The following is a 22156-nucleotide window of genomic DNA, read 5'->3' as shown; positions in this document are numbered from 1 at the left end:
GCTCAAAAGTGACACAGGAAGAGAAGAAAACTTACTCAGATGACAGTTCATTATGACATAATTATGTCACAATTCGCCTTTTCTTTATGGTTCACTTTGGAAGCAAGGAGAGGGAAATAAAACATATCAGTGAGAGAGCCTACTTATTTTTGTTCTTTTAATAGACAGCTCTTCCTAAGCACTTCCCGGGTATATTCTGAAAAGTGGTTGAAACAATCGCCCTACAATGCTTAACATGTGAGAAAAACTAAAACGTTATGTTTGTACAGGAAAGACAAGCGAGGTGGGTAGGAATCATTTGAGTCTGATATAAATTCATGTTTGTGCTGACATGTTAATGTTGCTGTCTATTAAATTTTAGTGATTGATGGAGCAAACTGAGAAGTGTCAACGAACCCACAGGTGAGACTGTCGGAGCTCAACTTGTGTGTCTACTACACTAGAGTGGAGTCCATGTTTGCCCAATTATTGGTCCTTTCAAGAGTGTGTGAATGGATTCAGTGTGGTGCTTTCCTGGTTTAGCTGCCCATGAGAGCAATGTGATTTTCCAAAGGCTCAAATGAATGAAATGCTCCTCTATTGTAATTGAAATTTTCAGGGTCAAAGCCTGGGTTCTAGAAGTCCTAATAAGACATGCTCAGCCACCATTCCTCCAAACACCAATTAAAATGACAAGTGGTGATTACAATCAGAAAAGACAATTATGCGAGGTGACTACAATTGGAAAAGAAACAGATAAACTTTCTTTTATTTGTGGCTCCAGTGGTCCCATTAGCTCCCAAGTACACCTTGGAGGGTGCTGTCATAGTACCCCTAAAATAATTTTAAACAAAAGCTAAGTTATGCTCACTAATCCACAGACCTAGTTAATGTGTGGTCCTGCGCGTTGGTGAGTCATCTCTGCCTTGACTCCAGTGTGTCCTGCAAGGCGTTCTGATGAATTGTCAGAGCTCTCAGAAATCTCTTCCTGGGATACAAGTTCCTCTCCTTGTTGAAAGCACAGTTTCAGCTTTTCCCTTCTCCCAGCATCAGATTCCTGGGAACATTTCATGTCCTTTGGAACCATTGTTTCTATAGTTTGGTAGCACACTCTTCAAAATGTCTCTGCTCCTGCTGAGACAGGAGTGATGTGTCCATCCTGGGGCCCATGCGTCACATGGACCCCAAATAGCTAAGAATGCAGCCCAATACAAAACTATAAACTTACTTAAAATATCATGAGATTTGTTTTGTTTTTGTTATTTGTTTTTGTAATTCCATTGTGTTATGGTTGTCAAGCATGAATTTTAGAAGACAGTTTCCTGCACAAGCTCAGGATGTGGGGCAAGGCTGCAAGCAATCTCTTTAAAATCAGAATAGACAACAGAAAGGCAAGGGGTCTGGTGGTAGAAAGATAGGTATTCATTCTTGGATGTCTGTGCTGTTGGGAAAAAAAATCCCAATATTTGATTTATTAAAGTATTTATTGGATACTAGAAAAGAGTTAAAATATTCTAATACTTTTCAGGGATATGTACAATGATTAAAATTATACTTACCAATCATATCTCTATGTATCAATCATCTATTATCCATCTATCTAATGTTTGTACGCACACAATATTTCCTTCCTGTGCAAAATGCAGGTAATGATATTTGAGTGATGGGGTGACTGAGATAATGAGGACACAACAATGCACAAAAAGTACTTGGTGTTTTGATCTGAATAATGCAAACATTATTACATGATTTTTATTTATTTTATTTTTTTCCCCTTCATTGTGGTAAAGACAGGACAGGGCTTTTCAACTTCAGCACTTTGATACTAGGAAACAGACCTTTGTTGTGGAGGGCCAACCTAATGGCTGTGGAACATAAAATGTTTCCTTGCATGTGAAATTCTTTCCACTGAGGCTGATGTACCAGGCCTTCCTGAAAGGACATGCATCTCACGGAGTGATGGAGAATGGTCACTTTGTGCCCACAAGAGGCAAATGTTTGCCTTTCACATGCTGAATTAGACACTTTGCATGGAGCACCTGAAAGAATGAAGGGTTTGAGGTCAGAGGTAACAGTACATCATGGCGGGTAAGGCATTAGAAGCAATGGCTCTGGGCTTTGGAGGTAAAAATGAAGGCTGCTTGCTTACACCTGGAATCAGAGAGAAGGGATTATTGGTGTTCAGCTGGCTCTCTCCTTTCTGTCTCCCTCCTTCCCCCTTCCTCTCCCTCTCTCCCCTCTCTCTTTTTCTCCCTCTCTCCTTTTTATTCAGTCTGGGACCACGGGCCATGGGAGTCTGCTGCCTGCATTCTCTATCACTTACTGTCTGGAGGAACCCTGGCAGATACTCCCAAGGTGTGCCTCATGTCTTGCAGAATCTGATTACATGGACAATCTAAACTAACTTTTACACACAGGGAGGGTGCAAGAAATCAGTGCAGAGAGAAAGTGAAGTCATGGGTGAATGTGGATTTTTCACAGGGCCACAGCCATGCCTAGAAATAATGCCCAGCTCTAAGGTAGTGGCAGTCTTTTTTGTTGGGGCTCAGAAGGATGGCAAAGCCTTCGTCAGATCTAAGTGTTAATGTGGACAGTGTATGCAGAAAGATTCTGCTATAACTTTCTGCCTCCTAGATGTCCATGGCCTGAAGACTGCTCCCTACAAAGAGTGTCCCTACTGATCTTGTTAAACCCGCCTTCCTGTTCAGCTGTGTTTAATAATCCAGCTTCCATGTCTATGGATCTGCAGTAACACTACCTCCTTGCTTATCTGCATGCAATAACTCTATCTCCCTGTTCAACTGTATGCAGCAAACACGATGGGCCTTCAGAGAGTCACAGCTTCCCCATCAGCATCCAGGCAACTCAATCCCAGATTTTCTGTGTGTTTGCCACGTTTCCCATTCCCTCAATTCCCCACAGTCCCTGGAGCCCCACAATGATGAAGCTGATAAAGATATCAATGGATGACTCAGGCAATTTTATATTATATTAAAAGATGCTGCTCTCCCTGAAAATGCCAAAAGCACTTGGATTGGGAGAACATGGCTTCTAATTGCTTCCTCGTGACTCTGATAGTTAGTGCTGGGATTATAACAAATACTGTCATATGTTTGTTTTTACCATTGCTTTTCTTTTGTCAAAGATTTTTTTTTTATGTGTATGAGTATTTTGTCTACATGGAGGTATGTGAATCATATGTATACAGTGCCCATCAAGGCCAGAAGAGGGCGATAGATCTTTGGAACTGTAATTACAGACAGGTGAGCTTCCATGGGGATCCAGGGAACCGAATCTTGGTTCTCTGCAGTAGTTTAAGTACTCTCGATCACTGAGCCATCTTTCCCAGCCCTCATTGCTACTCTTAATGCATGAGATGGGCAGGATGTTTGGCATCTCAATAGTGCCTGGAATTAAACTAAATAGAGACTTCCATAGCCATATTTTCTGTTTCATTAATATTATTCTTCCTACTTAAGTTATACAAATTGAATCATTCTTTTAATTACCTAGATATCTAATTTCTAGAAATATAAACATGAGTACTATTTATATGAGATTGAAAATAAATTATAATAGCCAGGGATAACAGAGAACTGAAGATACATCATGACAATTGGCCATTTTGAAATAGAACACTACTGTATCCATCAGTGTAGGCTCTGTTCACAGCTATGCAATCTCATTTGAGGATACAGCCTGTGCAGAAACAAGAAAATTGCCAATCAATTCCCTACTGTGCAGTGAGGTTTTCTAAAGCAGAATCAGAGCCAATATCACCCTAGGCGAATTAGTGTGGACTTGCATCTTAAGGTCCTTCATCTAAGGAAATGATACGGCAGCGATATCAAATCTAGTAGAAAGTAGGACACACTATTCTTTCTATCTGTAGGGGTTTTCTGTTAATTCTCTGAAGAAGAGAATGGAGGTTAAAAGGTATGCATGTTTGTGTGTATGACTCTGCCTGCATGTATGTTAAATATTATGGGCTTTCATGCATTTATATGAAAAAATTTAGAGCATTTTGTTCTAAAGCAATTTATGTATTTCTAATTCTTTGCAAGCAAGGAGCAATGACTAAGAGTCCGCTGTTTTTTACCAGAATGGTGCTGGATCAACTATGATGGCTATGCATGTCTTTCTATATCTTCTTGCTTTACATGCGACAATGTTTTTTAATAGCTCATACAGTGTTCTCATCCTGAGGTTCACGACCCCTTTCACTTCCAATTATCCTTTCACAGGGGTCATCTATACCATGAGAAAACACAGTATGATTCACAATAGTAGCAAAATGACAATTATGAAGTATCAATGAAAATAATTTATGGTTGGGGGTCACCACAACATGAAGAACTGTAGGGTCACAACATTAGGAAAGTTAAGAACCACTAGTTTATAAGATGATAAAAAGAATGGAGAGCTCTTTATTCTTTTTATTCTCTTTATACTGGCAATGTTGTGAAGTTACCTTTTCTTTATTAAAAAATTTACAACAGTTATTCTCAATTCTGTGATGGAAAACTGCCATTTAATAGAAAAAGATATTGTGTTAAACACTCCAATAAAGTACTTAAACCTGAAAATTGCTCATTGTAGAAATCTAAGAGAATTGAGCAGAAACATCTTCTTGGTACATATATGGAAAGGGATACTGGGTAAATGAATGGATGGTTATGGTGTATAAATGTTTGGTTTCACAAAAAAAATGAATTCCTTAAAACAACCCTTTTCAAAAACCCAAATTTTAATAGTCTTATTTCTGCTCTTCTGCAGGGTGTGGTGGACATGGGGGAGCAGGATGCTGAAAAGGTTGCATGGATATTACCAACACCTGTTATGATTGTGAAATCAGCAGAAGCGACAAGGATTCAATGGAGGAGAAATTCCAAGTCTGGGATGATCTAGAATAATCAATCATTTTTCTTCTTGGGGATCTTCCTGTGGACTGAGGACGAGGTGGGGCCCAGAGATCAGCTCTTTTCTGTCAGGAAGAGGAATCAGTAAAGGTTTAAGAACCTGCAAAGAACTCCAGTGGCCCAAGAAACATATGGGACAAATATATATATATATATAAATTTAAAATATATATTAAAATTTAAAATTAAATATTAAAATTAAAATTATATGTTAAAATATATATTAAAAGTCACATAATAGTTCAAGAGCTAGGTCAAAGTTTCTGAAAAGGAGAGTAAAACCTTGAATTTGTTAGTATTTAGGAAACAAAATTTTATAGGAGGAAGAAGTCTATAAAGACATGGCTGATCTTCAGCACAGACTAAGTTTGAACCTGAGGAAGGAAGGTGCATGAAATAGGAACTGAAGAACTCTAAAATAATCAGTGATTGGACGACAGTTGAGAAGACCAAAATCCAACATGTCCTGTCACCATGTGAACACAGCCCACAGCCTCCTGGCCCAAAGGACAGAATCATCTTTGCTGAGTAATAACATTTTCTTTTAAAGTTCGTGTAGTTCCTTTATAAATAAGTACAACAGAAAAAGTTATTATACTCATCAAGAGGAGAGGCATTAAAAAAAAAACACTAAATCAGATTCACAGTTGAACCAATTGATATTATTTCCTGGGGTATTTTGGTCACAGAGACGTGAAAATAACAAAAACATAAAATTGTTACCCGGGATTTACAGTCTTCTAAATCTGACTATGCGATTTTTAAGCTTTTGGAACTGATTTGCAAGTTTGGAAATCTTGGGGATGTTCGACGCAGGCTAGAGAACCCATAGACTGTAGTAAGCAGAGCTTAATGTGTGATTCTGGTGGGAACGTGGCGTCATGGCCTTTGATATGTGGATCATAAAAACTGCAAATGAGATTGCAGGTCGAATAAAGGCTCAGCTAAAATGACTGTCCCTGTCACATGCTGGCAAATGATTTGTCTAAATTGTCCACATATCCTTAAAAATTTTTGAGAAGCATTGACCTAAAAAGAAATTTCAAGACAGCTGTTTCATTTTCTTTTCCTGTTGTTATACAACAAGCTGACAAAACCAACCTAAGGAACAAAGTTTATTTCAGCACACAGTTCTAGGTCCTCCTCTTTCCTATCCAATCACAGAGACCTTTCAGTCACCCAGAAGAACTGTGATAGGATATGCTAACTGTAGTGCAGTGAGATGGATCTTCAAATAATCGTCCTTGCTGCCAAGTGTAAAAACCCCACATGATTGAAAGAGAGAAAGAACCAAATCTCTGGGTTGGCCTCTGATCTCCACATGTGTACCATGACACACACTTGAGTTCACCTCTCTACACACATATACACTCACACAAAATAAGAGAGGTAAGGTGAAATATATAGATAGATAGTACAGAAACAAATGATAATTTATAATAAATCATTAAGGTTTAGAAAAAATGTGTTTGTTTCTCTTAAAAATAAATGTGAAGCTTTTGACTATCAGGGTAGTTAACAAACTAGTATTGTATATAACTATAACCACAGACCTGTATTGTTTGAAAACAATATATTAATTTATAATAAAATCACATGTAGAATATATACTTTTATGAAAGAGTAATAAAGAGAAAATAAAGGATATCTACAGAAGCCAGAAACTTAACAGGAGTCAGTATAAAATCAAATTTAAAAGTCAATATTTTAAAACTAAATATTTGTCATAAAAATTATGTGAGTTAAAATTTTAAAATACATATTTTTATTAGCTGTATCTATTCTTTACCTAGAAAGATTTGAGAATGAAGAACAAATATATGTTAAATTAAGCCTACCAAGGTCACAATAAGGTGCTAATGTTAAGATCAAGGAAAGAGTATTTAAAGACTGAAAAAAGGAAGACTGAAAGAAAAATTTTATACACAATTATAACAGCCCAAAAATTCACATAAATTCATGTGACTGAAAAGATGGAAATAAATGTTAGAAATTCAAGGAGGAAGAAGCTTAATTACAGTATGAGCCATCTTCACCATAAAACACAGTCACACATTAAATGAGGCCATGTCAAATCTGAGTGGTAGAATTAATGACGTTAGGTTAATAGAAATATATTAGGCTCAGCAACCCAGAAGCAGAAAAAAATATATTCTTGTTATAAATCCTTACAAGTTTTACGAAATAATCTTGCAATTTAGGGAAAGAACAAAAAGGTCAACTTCATTTCACAGAGAAGCAATTGAAGAGGTTACATTTTAAATTTTAAGATACTTTGAGTTAGTAAAGAAAAAAAAAAAAAAACAGGTGTCAAGGAGATGCTAGTGAATAGAGGTGCTTGTCACCAAGCCTGATGACCTTAGTACAAGTCCAAGATCCCACCAAGTAGAAGGAGAGATTTCTGCAAGCTGTCATCTGCCCTCCACATGCATGCCAAGATATAGATATGCCTGCACACACACACACACACACACACAGATGCACACATGCACACCCGAACACAAACATGTTTTGTTTTTAAGGAATAACATGAGCTAAACATAGTTAACACCAATGAAATGCTAAATGAGGCAGAGAAAGGCCCACAAGGCCTTAAAACCTCAGACTACTGAGGAAAGCTGGGAGTAGGGGAAATGGTCTACCCCAGAGAAGAGCACACTGTTTGGTTGTCTGCTACTAAATAGTCAGCCCTGAAAACATGCGTACATGCATCATGTGGACACAGCAGGTCATATTTAGGAAAATATATGTATATAAAATACATGAATGCATGCAAAAACAGTTAATGAAAAAAGAGCTCATTCTGAAGGAGAGTGGGAGTGATAGATGGAAGAATTTGGGGCAGGAAAGGGAAGGAAGAAATGTTGTAAAGCATTATAATCTCAAACATTAAAATTAATAACTACAAGAATATTCTACTATGAATTCACCACCCTGCAAACAACCCCTTTTGTCGAAACTATACTTGTGAGGATATATATGTATCAACACTGAACCAAAAACTATCCACAAGCCAAAACTATCGCTTAGAAAATTAGAAGGATATTAGCAATACTAGGTAAATGATCACCTGAATGTTTTTATAACCTGAAATAATTTAGAAAAATAACAGTGAAAAGAGATACAAAAATTATAAAGAGAAACCATTTTGCAAAAATAAACTAAAATTGTTAATTAAAAATTGCTTCAGGAAAGTAAACGACATCATTTACTGAGTCCTTCACATAGAACACATGCCAAGAAAATACCCTACCACTGAGCTCTGTCACCAAACGTCATTATTATATAACAAAATTCTGTAAGCACTGTGATTAATTAGGCAATCTCTGACTGCAACAATGAAAGACTTGGCCACTGGCTGCTCAAGTGTTCAGTGCCTTTGCTGATGATGAAGTGATAGTTTCCCATTTCTTCTTGCAGCTAAATTATAACACCAAGGTTACAGTCTCTTTTTCTTTTTGTTCTATTGCATCTACCATGTATGCAATGTTACCCTTGTCACTACATAGTTGCAAAGACTGGCTACTTAAGTCATCACCTAGATGATGAAGAAGGAATAACAAATGGGAGACAGGTAGGTCCTTCTAGCTCAGCATGTTTATCTCTCCTCCCCTGTGTGTTTTATGGTAGTGTTTCTATTCCATCTGTAATATTTTTTTGAAATGTTGACTCCAAAGTTTACTGTGTAGGTGAAAGATTTATTCCCTTTGACAACTATCACCTTTATCCTTACATCCTAATCACTATTAACCACTATGCTACTCACTGTTTAAAAACTTTTAAAAGTGTGTATGTATATATTTATATATGTGTATAAGTATATATACTATATATGTATGTATGGGTATAAATGTGTATATACATATATATGTGTATATGAGAGAGAGAGATTTTTCAGCTTTTATCTCTGACTTTTGCACTTAATATAAGGCCCTAGAGTTTCAACTATGTTGCTACAGATGGCAACATTTACCTCCTATTAAGGCAACATAATATCACACTATACATGTATATGAAATATTTTCTTTGTTTATTCATATCTTGACACACAGGTTGTTTCCATATATTGGCTTTTTTTCAGTCAATACTATTTATTGAAGCTACTATTCATTTCTCATTTTGTATTCTTGATGCTTTTGTCAGAACTCAGTTGAATCTACATAGAACCATTAAAGACTTCAAAGAACTAGTTCGCTTTAAGCATGTGTGTGAGAACACACACACACACACTCAAGAGTCACAATCTAAAAGCTGTATAATATTTAACATTAATTTTCCTTATTGGGGAAATTACTATATTTTTTCAATTTTTATTTGAGTGGAGTGAGCTTTCTTGTCTGTGAGTTGTGGTGCTTAGAAAAATAATGAGCACGCTTTTGCTTGTAGTAAAATCATTTTAGGGCAACAAGAAGATGAGGCCTGACGTGAAGCAGCTGCCCTCTCATTCTGGGTCAGGTGTTGTTCATTCTTTCTGACTGTGTCGTGTTGTGATTACAAACGGAAGGTCCTAACCACCCGGCTGCTACTCTGCGACTTTTAGCTTACAAGGGAGCACAATCTTCCGAAATCATTCTATTGCTAATATTCCTGTAGCTGAATAAAAACAGTAGGTTTTCCATTAGCAATATCTAGATTTTGGCCACTGTAGCACTGTCTGTTTTGGGTTCCTTCTCATCAGAGAAACTTCTTTTCGGGGTGATTGATAAGTAACGCAGAGACCCAAACCGGGACCATGTGCACAGAATGAGACTTTGCACTCGGTCGGAAGTGGAAGTCTTCGTCAAACCCCAAGGTTCAAGGGGCTGTGTGGAACAGGAGGGAGAAAGAGTGTAAGAGCCAGAGCGGGTGGATGGATGGCTCCAAGGAAGCAGTGTCTTCTGAACACAGCAGGACTGATGCATATAGGAATTCTCAGAGACTGTGACAATGTGCACAAAACGTGCATGTGCTCAAACCAGTCAAACTCTCATCACTGAGCAGGAAAGTGGACACAGAGTCCCACTCCTAAACAAAAAGCTATTTGCAATTGATACCTAATAGCAAAGGGGAAGCTAATTTTCTCTACTGAGTGTTATTCTGGGAATCTCAACCACACTCTAGGACAGGCCCTCGACCGAGAATAGTTGAACAAGACAAAATGAGCTCCAAGTTTTGTTTCTCTGTTTTATTTGAAGTTTATTGTTGTTCATTTGTTTGTTTAGGTGAGGTTTTTTGTTTGTTTGTTTGTTTTGTTGGTTGTACTGGCTGATTTCGTGTGTTATTTTGACACAAGTTAGAGCCATCAGAGAGGAAGGAACCTCAGTTGAGGAAAAGCCTCTAGGAGATCCAGCTATAAGGCATTTTCTCAATCAGTGATCAGTGGGGGAGGGCCCACCCCATTGTGGGTGGGGCCACCCCTGGGCTGATTAGTTCCAGGTTCTATAGGAAAACAGGACGAGCATGCCAATAAGCAGCGGCACTCCCCTTGGACCTCTGTATTTAAATAGGCTCTTGCCTCCAGGCTCCTGCCCTGTTTGAGTTTTTGTTCTGACTTCCTCCAGTAATGACTATGGTCATGATGCTTTGTTGCAGCAATAGAAACTCTAACTAAGGTAACTGGATTTTATTGTTCTTGTTATTTGTTTTTTATTTCCCTCTCCTGTTTTTGAGAGAGAGAATTCATGAAGTTGGGTGGGTGAAGGAAATCTGGAAGAAGGAGGAGACAGCATGGTCAAAATGTATTGAAAAAAATTAAAAAGAGACTGTGAGCAAGTTCTTGCACTATGCGTAGTCAGAAGTTGCAGCACTAGAAGGGCAAGATAAACATGTCTCTTTACATCTCTCTTTTATGAACTAGAAACATAGTTCAGCACCTATTAAGCCAGCACCTATTAAATGCTTTACTTTATAAGAGTTGCCTTGATCAAATGCTTTTATGTTTTTGTTTGCTACCATAAGGAGCAAACAAAACCTGGAACATGCCGTAGTTGATTGATGATTTTTACCTCAAATTCTTTATTTTCTTCCCTTGTGCCATCACTACACTTTTGTATTCAGGTTTATTCTGTAGCACAATTGTCACAAAGCTGTATTTTCTGCTTTTGTGAACTTTTCTGTTCATTTTAATACTAAGAGTTGTTCCAGCTCAAGACAAAGCTACGTAGAGGGTGGAAATCAGACCCAACTCATGCTTAAGATAAACCACAGCTTCTTCCCACCACACCCCAGAAGATACCCTTGAAGTCTGGGGTAGAGAGAAAGAATTGATTCCAGGCTACACTCTCAACTTACATTTAAAGTGTGTGATCTGTGGGAATGGGGTTAGGATTATAAATGGTGTGCAGACTTAGGTTCATATGTGAGAAATACTGTCTTTGTTTGTCAGAAAATTTTAATTTTTTTTCATTAATCATATAATTCTTGCCATAAAACTTGCATTAGCTGGTGCATTACAATGTCTAAACTGGAGGACTCCACAGGCTCCTTCCATTCAGAGCATGGGGAACATTGTGGAAGAAGAGAAGGAAAGACTGTAGGAGTCAAATGGGATGGAGGACACCAGGGGAAAAATGGCCCACTAGGGCAGATACGGGCTCACAGAGACTGAAGCAGCAGGCTGGGGGCCTGAACACACCTGTACCAGGTCCTCTACATATATGTTATGGCTCTTAGCGTGGTGGTTTTGTGGGAATTCTAACAGTGCCTGCTCTTGAGACTCTTTCTTCTATTGCATTGCCCTGTCCAGCTTGACATGAAGACTTTTGTCTTATCTTATGGTATTTTGTTTTGTGGTGTTTGGTGTCCTCTCTTTGAAGGCCTGATCCTTTCTGAGGAAGGAATGGATGGGAGTAGTAGAGGGAAGAGAGAATGTGGGTTGGGATGTATTGTATGAGAGAAGGCTTTATTTTAAATAAAAAAATTAAAAACATAAACAAACAAACGACTGAGAAAATGATGACTTTTATGTATAAATGGCAATGAGATTATATGTTAGGCTACTATCCATTAACAAATGAGAATACCAATAAACAGGGGAAAAATGCTGTTTTTATTAGTATTATCTTTTTGTTATTTCCTAGGGTCGCAGTTTTGAGTGGTCTACCCTTCTGTTAATGGAATGTATTGTGTTCCTTGAACAACCTTAGATACATGACAGAGAAAGCTGAATGGCATTTTCATTTCTGTTGCTGTGAGGAGTCACCCTGAACAAAGGCAACTTAAGGAAGAGGGCATCTATTTCTCTTACAATTACAGTTAGTCTACCGTTTGGAGGAATTCAAAGTAGGAACTTGCAGTGATTTGAATAGGTATGGCCTCGGTAGATATGTGTTTTGAATGCTTGGCCATGGGAAGTGGTGCTTTTAGGAGACATGGCATTTTTTGGAGGAGGTGTGGCCTTGTTAGAGTAAGTGTGTCACTGTGGAGATGAGGGATGTGAGGTCTTAAATGCTCAGGCTACTTCCAGTGTGAAGCACATCCAGCCTCCTCCTGGCTGCCTTCCAATGTAGAACTCTTGACTTCTTTAGCACCATGTTTTCCTGCACACTGTCATGCTTCCCTCCATGGTGATAATGGACTAAATCTCTGACACTGTAAGCCAGCACCTATTAAATGCTTTTCTTTATAAGAGTTGCCTTGATCAAATGTCTCTTCACAGCAATGGAAATCCTAAGATAGAACTCAAGCAGCTAGCCACATCACATCCAGGGGCAAGAGAAAAGAGAAAATGAACACTCTCTTGTCTGTCCCTACCCTTACACATATCGTAGCCCTGACCATGAAAGGATGTCACTCAGATTCAGGGGGAGAGACTTGCCCAGCAGGCACTGCCATAGACCAACCTGATCTAGACATTATCTTCCATCTCTTGTCCCAGGTGACTCTCTCTTGTTTCACACCAACAACTTAATTAACCAGCACTAATGGTTAACATAATCATTGCCTCAGATTTTAATACATATGAAAACTATGCAGACTAGTGAAATCTGAGCTGGAAAGTTGGAACATTTGATATTTATTATTAATTATCTTTAATTATGACAAAGTAGCTTGATGATTTTACCAGTTTCTACTCCAAAAAACTTCATGAAGTAATACAAAATAGATGATATTCCCTTCCAATCTTCCTGAAGCTGGTTGTTTGTTTTCTGTTAAAATTCAGGATTTATGGATCTGATTTTATGTTTTTTTCCTTTCTCTAAACTGATAATAGTAAAATCTTTGAAGTATATGAGTAACAAAAGCCCCTCTGTACCTGATGAAATTACCGTTTAAGCCACTTATAATTTTGCTGGCTTACAAAACATAAATGCTTCCAATTATGCTGGGAGGTTGTGTGTATGTGCATTTCTTTTAAAGACATTGACAGCAATCTAGAAACAGCTCCTCATCCCAGAGCCACAAAATAAAAATCTAAATAAATTGTTTGCTTTACAAAATGCATGTTTTCTGAGGATTCTGTGTGTTTTCTGGTCCTCACTTGCCAAGTTCTAATTATGTATACATCAGAAAAAGCTGGCTGTGAATAAGACCATGATTAGGTAGGTCAGTGCCAAACATTTTCTGAAAATGATAGTCAGCATTCTTTTTGCAAAACTTGATATAAAAAAAAATCCAGTAATATTTTGTGTTGCAAATAATATGTAGACTAGTAATATCTTCTCATCTAAACCCTGATTTTTAATTCTCCCATCTGTTTTCTTTGCACCCACTCACCTTATTATTGATTTCCCAAAGATTTTTACTTTTCTCATTACTTTCTAGAGAGTGATTGATGAATGCATTCTCACAGGCACTTCTATAGGAAGAAGGGCAGGTGTATGTTTATTATTGTTATTATTATTTACAATTTATTCAATTTGTATCTCAGTTGTAGCCCCTTCCCTCATCTCCTCCAAGTCCCACCAGCCCTCCCTCTTCTCCCCTATTTAACCTCCCCAAGTCCACTGATAGGGGAAGTCTTCCTCCCCTACCATCTGATCTTAGCCTATCAGGTCTCATTAAGACTGTCTAGATCCTCTTTCTCTGTGGGCTGGCAAGGTTGCCCTGCCAGGAGGTAGTTCTTAAAGAGAAGGCAACAGAGACCTTTCATGTCAGAAACAGCCCCTGCTCCTCTTAGTAGGAAGCCCACATGGAGACTGAGCTGCTGTTGGCTACATCTGAGCAGGGGTCTAGGTCTTCTCCATGCATGGTCCTTGGTTGATGCATCAGTCTCTGCAGGTGCCCCTGGACTAGATTTTTGGCTTTTTTAGTCTGTTTGTGGAGCTCCTGTACCCTCTGGGCCTCTCTCCCCCTTCTTCCATAGACTCCCTGCATTCTGTCCAGGTGTATATTTACCCACCTGTTTTTTGTTTTCCTTTTAGTGTGTGTTTAAGAATATGCCCAGAAATAATTTCTATGAGTTAAAAATTTGCTTGTGATACTAACATCTATCTGTGAAGATTTGAGACTGAATTGAAAAAAAAAAAAAAGCAGGTTTATTAGAGTGGCTTCTGTTAGAGTAGATGAATCCTTTTTCACAGTCATTAAGGTACTTTGCATGAGTCCTATGTGAATAGTAAAAGGCACCATCCAAGAGCAGCCATCACCTACCCCAGCAGAGAAAGGCACAAGCATCCTGTTGATAGAAGTATTTACAGACATCGCTTGCTAATTCTTTGCTTGGTACTGTGTCGTGTAAGTAAAATCATGTTTCTTTAGTGACTGCACAAAGCTTTTGAGAAAAGGGTAAGTAAACATATTACCACACACAGTGCCTCCTTTGAACTACAATCAGAGAGTCTAAATGTTTCCAACTTAATAGGTAGCTGTTTCAAACTCCTAATGATGTAAGGAGAAATGTGTTTTCAGATCAGGTAACCTTGGGGGAAGTATAACAGAAATGTAACTTATTTTAGGATTCTTATTTCATTATTTTTGACTAGACTTTGCCTTACACACAGGCAGGGGATGATCCTGCTTTGTTTACAGCTAGAGCCAAGCGTAGTCTTATATAGCATGAATGCTTACCAAGGCTTAGTAAGTACCTGTTGAATAATATTCTTTAGCATTAATGATAGAAAATGAATGGGAACATGTTCTTAGTTGGGTGTGCACGCACATGTGCAAACACACACACACACACACACACACACACACACACACACACATCAAACCAAACCAACCAACCAAACATCTTTATCTTTTACAACAGTTTAGATTATATCTGGGTCAGGAGCATTGTGACAACCTGAGAATGGATGGCCATGGAAGATGATGGATTCAAACTTTTTTTTTTATCCCAATCAAATGTAAGTTGTATAAACATAACAGAGAACAGTGATAGCAAAACATTGGTATTATATGTTAAATTCTAAGCAGTAATATGGCCCAGAGGAAAAATATCTACCACACTAAGTACAATGAAATCCACTCATGCGTCCCAGAGGATGAGGAAATGGAATCTGGTGGAGGAATGTGGGCAGTAGGGAGCCTGACAGCTTGGCGGGTTTCTAGCCACCACCTCCCATCTCACAGCCATCCCCAGTGCGGGGGACAATCTCTTTGAACTGTTAGTTGGGGACGGTGCCAAGCCCACTTTCCAATGTGAAATTTGTGGATTGATCTTCATTGCTGCTCAGCCTACAGGAGGACTTCCCTAGTCTGAGCTTAACACAGCACTCCACAGTGTGAGGGAGCTCCCTTGAGAACCTGGCTGGCTTGCTTCACATGTCCTTTATGCCACAGACCTAAGACTAGGAAGAGGAAATACACATATACTCTTGATAACTAGGGTAAAGTGTGGAGAGCCTGGGTGTGGTCGCCATGGCGCTGGCTTCCGCCCTCAAAACTGGTAAACAAGTCCTAGAGCACATGACCGTTCGGCAATAGCCCACCAAGTCACGAGCCCAGCCCGGGGCATCATATGGGGTGATGGGTGAGCAGCCAATCAGGGGGTGATACGTCATCTCACACCATGGGTGAGCAGCCAATCAGGGGATGATACGTCATCTCACACCATGGGTGAGCAGCCAATCAGGGAATGATACGTCATCTCACACCACTTTGGTGCAAGCAGGGCTTATATAAACAGCGCCACTTCGGGGCTCGGGGTCTTCCTCCTTTCATCACTTGACTGTAATAAAGCTTGCTGCAGAAGGATCCTGTTGTCCGCGTGCGTTCTTGCTGGCAAGACGATTACGCAGGTCGCAACAGTAAAGGCATTTATGGCTGGTGAAGAAAGTGAGAGAAAACTGATTAGCATTTAAAAGTGTAACACAAGACAAACTGGATTCTTTGTATAACCCATTCTTGTGGAATGTGTACAATTTACCCTTGTTCATTCAAATACTGATTTCTCTACTTCTACTAAATGGTTTCAGTCAGGACATTGCATTGTGATGCTTATTTTGTCTCAAGTTTGTGTAAACATGCCACCATTTGTTATCTGTATTGTCAATTAAACAACCAGCCAATGCTGTGCAATAGAGAGAATAGGGTGGAACATCCTGGTCTGGAGGGGAGGAGAAGGAAGTGAGTGGGAAGGAAGGAGAGCAGAGATCAGCAGGAGAGGACTTTGAACCATGAGGAGAGATAAACCATACCTAAGATATGACTACACGAAAATATAATGGGTGAAATCTGAATGGTAGGAAACTATGTGGGCTTGGAGGTTTAGGATGGAGTAACTATTGCCCAGCATTGTGTTCTAAGTTAATTAAATGAGTCCTAGTCTCTTGTGTAGTGATTTGGGTGTACAGCTGATTTAGGAATAACCATTCCATTAACTAAAAGATAAATCAATAATAAATATTAATAATCAACAACACTGGATGAAATGTTTAGGAGACAAACAGCCAAAACACCTAATACTCAACGTATACACATAATGAGAAGACATCAGGTATTTCTTGATCTAAGTAGCAGGTACCTGGTTTAATACACTATCCTTAAGTATTGTGATAAATAAACCTACACGTTTCAGTGAACTATCACAGAGGGTGATTGTTCTTTTCCATTATACCCAAGCATTCTATAGTTGGGATTATTGTCCTCAAGTTGGTTCCTTGCTTTCCTTTCAAGTCTAGTTATGCAACCATTTTAGTTGCTCAGATGTTCTCTTCCGTGGGCACCTACATGTGTGGAGCGCATAGATAATTTCATGTAAAAGTGCAGTACTTACAGATGGAAGATTTGAGTAAGTAGCCTCCTGCAATTCATGTTTTCTTCAAATTTCCACAGATGCAAGACTGACTTGGACAGCAACGAAACAAATGAGAAAACTGTACACAACAGTATAGAAGAACACATTCCTAAAAATGGCATTTGTCTGTGAAGAAAGCCTGGCTGAAGAGGTAAGTAGGTATGGAGGTAGAGACCAGATCATAATAACCTAACAAATACCATGCATAACCATAAGGAAGCAATCACCCCTGCTGTACATAGACCTTCCAGTGTAGTCACTTCAAGATACATATGCTTATCTTAGGCTATATAAGGTATGTACGATCACCTCTACGCCTACATATAACCCTCCATCCATCATCTGTAAATAAACCTAATCACCTCATTGGTTCCCTGGGTGAGCATTAGTGGAAGCATACTTTTGTTTGTCATCATGACTTGAGAAAGGGGTAGATCAGTGGTTCTCAACCTTCCTAATGCAGTCCTTTCATACGGTTCTTCATGTTGTGGTGACCCCTAGCCATAAAATTATGTTTGCTGCTGCCTCACAACAAACTGTTTAAGTGGCAATGTAAATATTTTTGAAGATAGTGGTTTGCCAGAGGGGTCATAACCCACAGGTTGAGAACCACTGGTGTAGAAGTTGCTTTGTGTGTGTGTATATCTAGTTTGGGGAAGGAATTGTAGCAACACAGAACCCACTTGAAGATGAAAAGAGAGAACATACTAGACAAAGTTGTCCTCTGACCTCCACAAGGGCTCCATGGCACACAGGCCCCATCAACACACAAAGACACAATAAAAAAAGTTTTTAAAAGTTTTGTTTTATTCTTTTTAAACTAGGTTTGATGTAATGGTACATATCAGATTGGCAGGTCTTAATCCTATTAGTATGTGGCAACAAGTTCAATGTGAAGATGTTAGGAAGCTTAAGATTGAATCATGTAAAAGTAACTGAGAGCCAACCTGGAATATATTATTAGATGCACAATAAATGCACACTAAATGTTTGTGGAAGGATAGTATAATTAAGCCTGCTAAATTGGGGACGGTAAGAGGACTAGAACTGCTATGGCACACTTGAGAAACATTAAGTACAGGCCAGGCAAGGCTACATATAAAATGTATTTTAGGGAAAGGACTCATAAGTCTTTAATGATTTGTTAAAATGTCAAAAACCAGAGCATGATGGCAAAGCAAAGACCCCAAAGTGTAAGTCCAGGTGCCATGCACATAGCGGTGATGACTCAGTTTAATTTCACATATTTCCAAGGAACTCACTCACCTCAGACTTTATATCTTCCAAGAAATGTGACTCCTTTCTTATTACAATTCTGTGCTTTTTGAGAGAAAGACTCAGAACCCAGAAACAACTGGTTTTGAAGTGACGGTGTCTCATTCACAGTATCTATGCAGGGCAGGGAATCTCTGTTTACCATGTGAAACTGTGGAGGATTTTTGATTCTTTATTTTGCATTCTGAACCACTTATAACAATGCCAGCTATCTGATAATTGATGCGATTTATTGATATTTGGAAGCAGAACTTGACTCCATGTGTGTAACAGAAACCTTAAAAAGTAAGGTTGGTGTGCTTGGAACAGAGTTCCTGGAGACAGTAGGCAGGTAGGTGTTCTTCCTGAGAACGTTATAATGCAAGACAAAAGAAAAATTTATTTCAGATGGTTTTATCTACCCAGAAAGTTGAGTTCTGAATCAACCTTTCTGAAAACTAATGTGCCTAAAAAGCTTAAAGCTCTGTGGAGGTTTGAAAGAGAAATAGCCTCATGGGCTCATGGATTTGAACACTTGCTCCCCAGTTGGTGCTGTTTGGGAAGTTATGGAACCTTTAGGAGGTGGAGCCTTGCTGGAGGAAGAAAGACACTGGGGCTGGGCTTTCAGAGTTTATAACAATGGTTTTCAACCTGTGGGTCATGACCTCTTAGGGACTGAATGATCCTTTCCCAGGGGTCACCTAAGACCATCAGAAGACACAGATATTTACATTATGAGTCATAACAGTAGCAACATTACAGTTGTAAAGTAAGAAGATAACGTTATAACTGGGTGCACCACAGCATGAGGAGCATGAGGAAGGCGGGGAACCACGGGCTTAGAATCTTGCCCCTCTTACAGTTCCCTATCTCTGCTTTGTTTTCACTGCTCATGTTTCCACGGCTGCTTCGATGTCTGCGTCTTGCTGCCATGCCTTTCCTGCCTTATAGACTCTTCTTCTAGAACCATACACCAAAATAAACATTCTTCTGTAGGTCACTTTGGTCATGGTGTTTTATCATAGCAACAAGCAATAACTAATACACACTCCAATTCATGTTCTGACCATTATTTTCCATGTTGCTTCCCACTTGCGGACACACTGGTTTTCCTGCACACATCCTATCTCTTTTGTATGCTATTACACATCTTTCTTGTTATTCAGCTCTCTCTGTGCTTGTGTGCTTATCCTATTCATCTTTGCATGTGGAGTTTTGGCCAGTATTCCTTTAGGCTGTCATGGTCTTTGCTCTCCTTCTGCATTGGTACATTCATTGTATGAAATGCACCTCAACTGTCTATTGCCTAGATTCCTATAGCAACCTCTCTATTTAATCTCTTAGCTTTGATCACATACACTCCAATGTTTGCTGATTGCATCTTAATACTGTTTTATAATGCGATTCTGCATATGAAAGATACGTGCGATTTTGTTTCCATCTCCATCAAAGCTAAATTTATCTGTTTGGCCTTAAGGCCTTTCAGGAGAACTGCTCCATTCCTCTTATTCCCTTCTTGCATCCTCGTGCATTTTGTCTATGTTTTACAATCTAAGAGGTTAGAGGAAGCTTCAGAAATCTTTTTTTCTCATGCAACTAAGGAGAACAAAACTGTGCGCAGTTTCTGGGGACTTCCCTAAGAGGCAGTCTGCTTTTGCTAATTGTATAGGAACTGACAAACAAAAGAGCTGAAATCTCTTTTACAGATGAGTGCCTGATATATGTCTTAACAAATGGAGTATGGTTGAGTCTTAACAAATTTTATCTCTTAAATATTTTACTTCTTTCCCTGCACAGATATTCATAACAGATACACGCTATGCTTCACCTTTTGGTAAGTAGCCTTTATTTTATATATATCAAATTTTATTTAAAACCCAGATTTTTAAATATTTTAATTAATTAATTACTAATTGAGTATGTCTTATATTCTGGGATACATTTCACTATTTTTAATAATCTGAAACCACATTTCCTGACAAATATTTTTTGTTAAGTTGCAACTGAATTGAACTTCTGTAACATACGTGGCTCATGCTGAGGTTAGGGCCTGATGGAGACATGGCTTACCCTTGGAAATTTTACTCTAAGGTGTAACAGAAAAAAAGAAAAGCTTAATATACATTACTGATGTTGTGCCAGATTCACGAGATCCCAAAAGACCACCAGGAGTTAAGTCCATTGCAAAACACACCAGGATCTTTTTATTACAAGCTAGTTTGGGCTCATATACTTACCGCTGGAGCAGTAGAGACCAAGGAGCCTAGTGCTCAGGTTAGGTGGCTGATTTAAAGATGCTGGTCCCTACCAGTGCACCCAAAGCAGGGGAATTCCTGCCTGGCAAGCATCTATTGGTTGAAACACAAAAGGGGATGTTGCATTTTGAATTTATTGGCTATAGGAAGGCCCCCCAAACCATTAATGGTCTGGCTTCCCTTGTTTGGCTGTCCTAGGGGAGAGGGGCCTGTTTCCTAGCAAATGTATTTCTAGTGGGCAGGAAAAGAATGCAGTAAGACTGGTTCCTCCCCACAGGTGGCTGGACATGTCTCCACCTGTCTGGCCTTTGTTCAGGCTTGTGCTTTAAACTTCTAAGCAATATCTCAAGAAACTAATTTTTAAGTCTTTGGCCTCTCATTCCCTCCTTCCCATGGTCATTTGAAGAGCCAATCTTGGGTCTTCCAGATATGACCCCTGGTATCCTCTGGATTTACCTATCTATAATGGGATCTGAGTAGCATTAGAAATCCCAAGCATTCCTTCATGAAAGTCACCAACCAATTTAAAATACAAGGCCCAAAGGTAAAAATCAAAATGAGTAGGGGTCTTATCAGGGTGGATATAAGGGTAGCAAACCAAGGAGAACTATTAAAATAGGATTTAAACCATCCTCTGGAATCCTCTTTCTAGTGTCTCCTCAGGCTTTTTGTCTAGTTGCTGCAATATCAGTTCCTACTTGAGCTAAGAATGTTCCCAAGATAATAGCTAATGTCAGTGAGCCTCTTTTGACCTAGCATTTCAGCCTGTTAGGTGGGATTATGGACAGAGATCTCTTCTTCTGAAACTGCTTCAGTTTGACAATAGAACCATTGGCATCAGGGGCTAGGAAGGCTAAAATATAGGGCAATGGGGCAGTCCTCAGAAGTATCTGGTTAGTTGATTCACCTGAAAGGCAGGGAGAAATCATGACAGCTTCATAAGCTGAAGTCCAGATTTCAGCTTATATTCAGCCAGGTGAAAATCTGCTGAGGCAAATTCAGACTAGAGACAGAAGTTAAAATTTGTCTCATAATTAGGGAAAGTGAGGAATCCCAAAACCAAGGGAAAAACTCATCAGGGGTCTGTTTGAGTTTTGCCAGATCCAGGTCTCATGACTTTTTGGTTTCCTGAAACCATCATTGTATTGAGATCCATACTTTAGATCTCTAATACATTGTATTAGCATCATCATTGTATTGAGATCCATACTTTAGAAAAAGCAGTTAGCAAAAGTCTACAAGACAGTAGAAGTAAACTCATGCCTTTAAGACCTAGTAAAGCTATGGCTTTGGGTCAGATATACATATTAAACAAATGTTTTTAGCATGATGAGAAGTACCTCTATGTCTATCTCCAAAAGACAAACAAAAGGAAATTAAAATTTCAAGCTTGTGACTGGTTAATAAGCAGTCAGTGCTCTATCAGTTTATCCCAACTCTATTGATCAATGTCAAAACGCTGAACTTAAATTACTTTCTTATATCATTACAAATAGCATTCATATACCTTAAAACACCTACTTACACCCTCCAATCTTTCTTGTAGTTAGCAGCTTTGAAACATTTTCTTAGACCCTCAACATCTTTTA

Source organism: Meriones unguiculatus, chromosome 17, assembly GCF_030254825.1.
Source record: "Meriones unguiculatus strain TT.TT164.6M chromosome 17, Bangor_MerUng_6.1, whole genome shotgun sequence".
Classification (NCBI taxonomy): Eukaryota; Metazoa; Chordata; class Mammalia; order Rodentia; family Muridae; genus Meriones; species Meriones unguiculatus.
Note: the sequence above shows the minus strand (reverse complement) of the source record.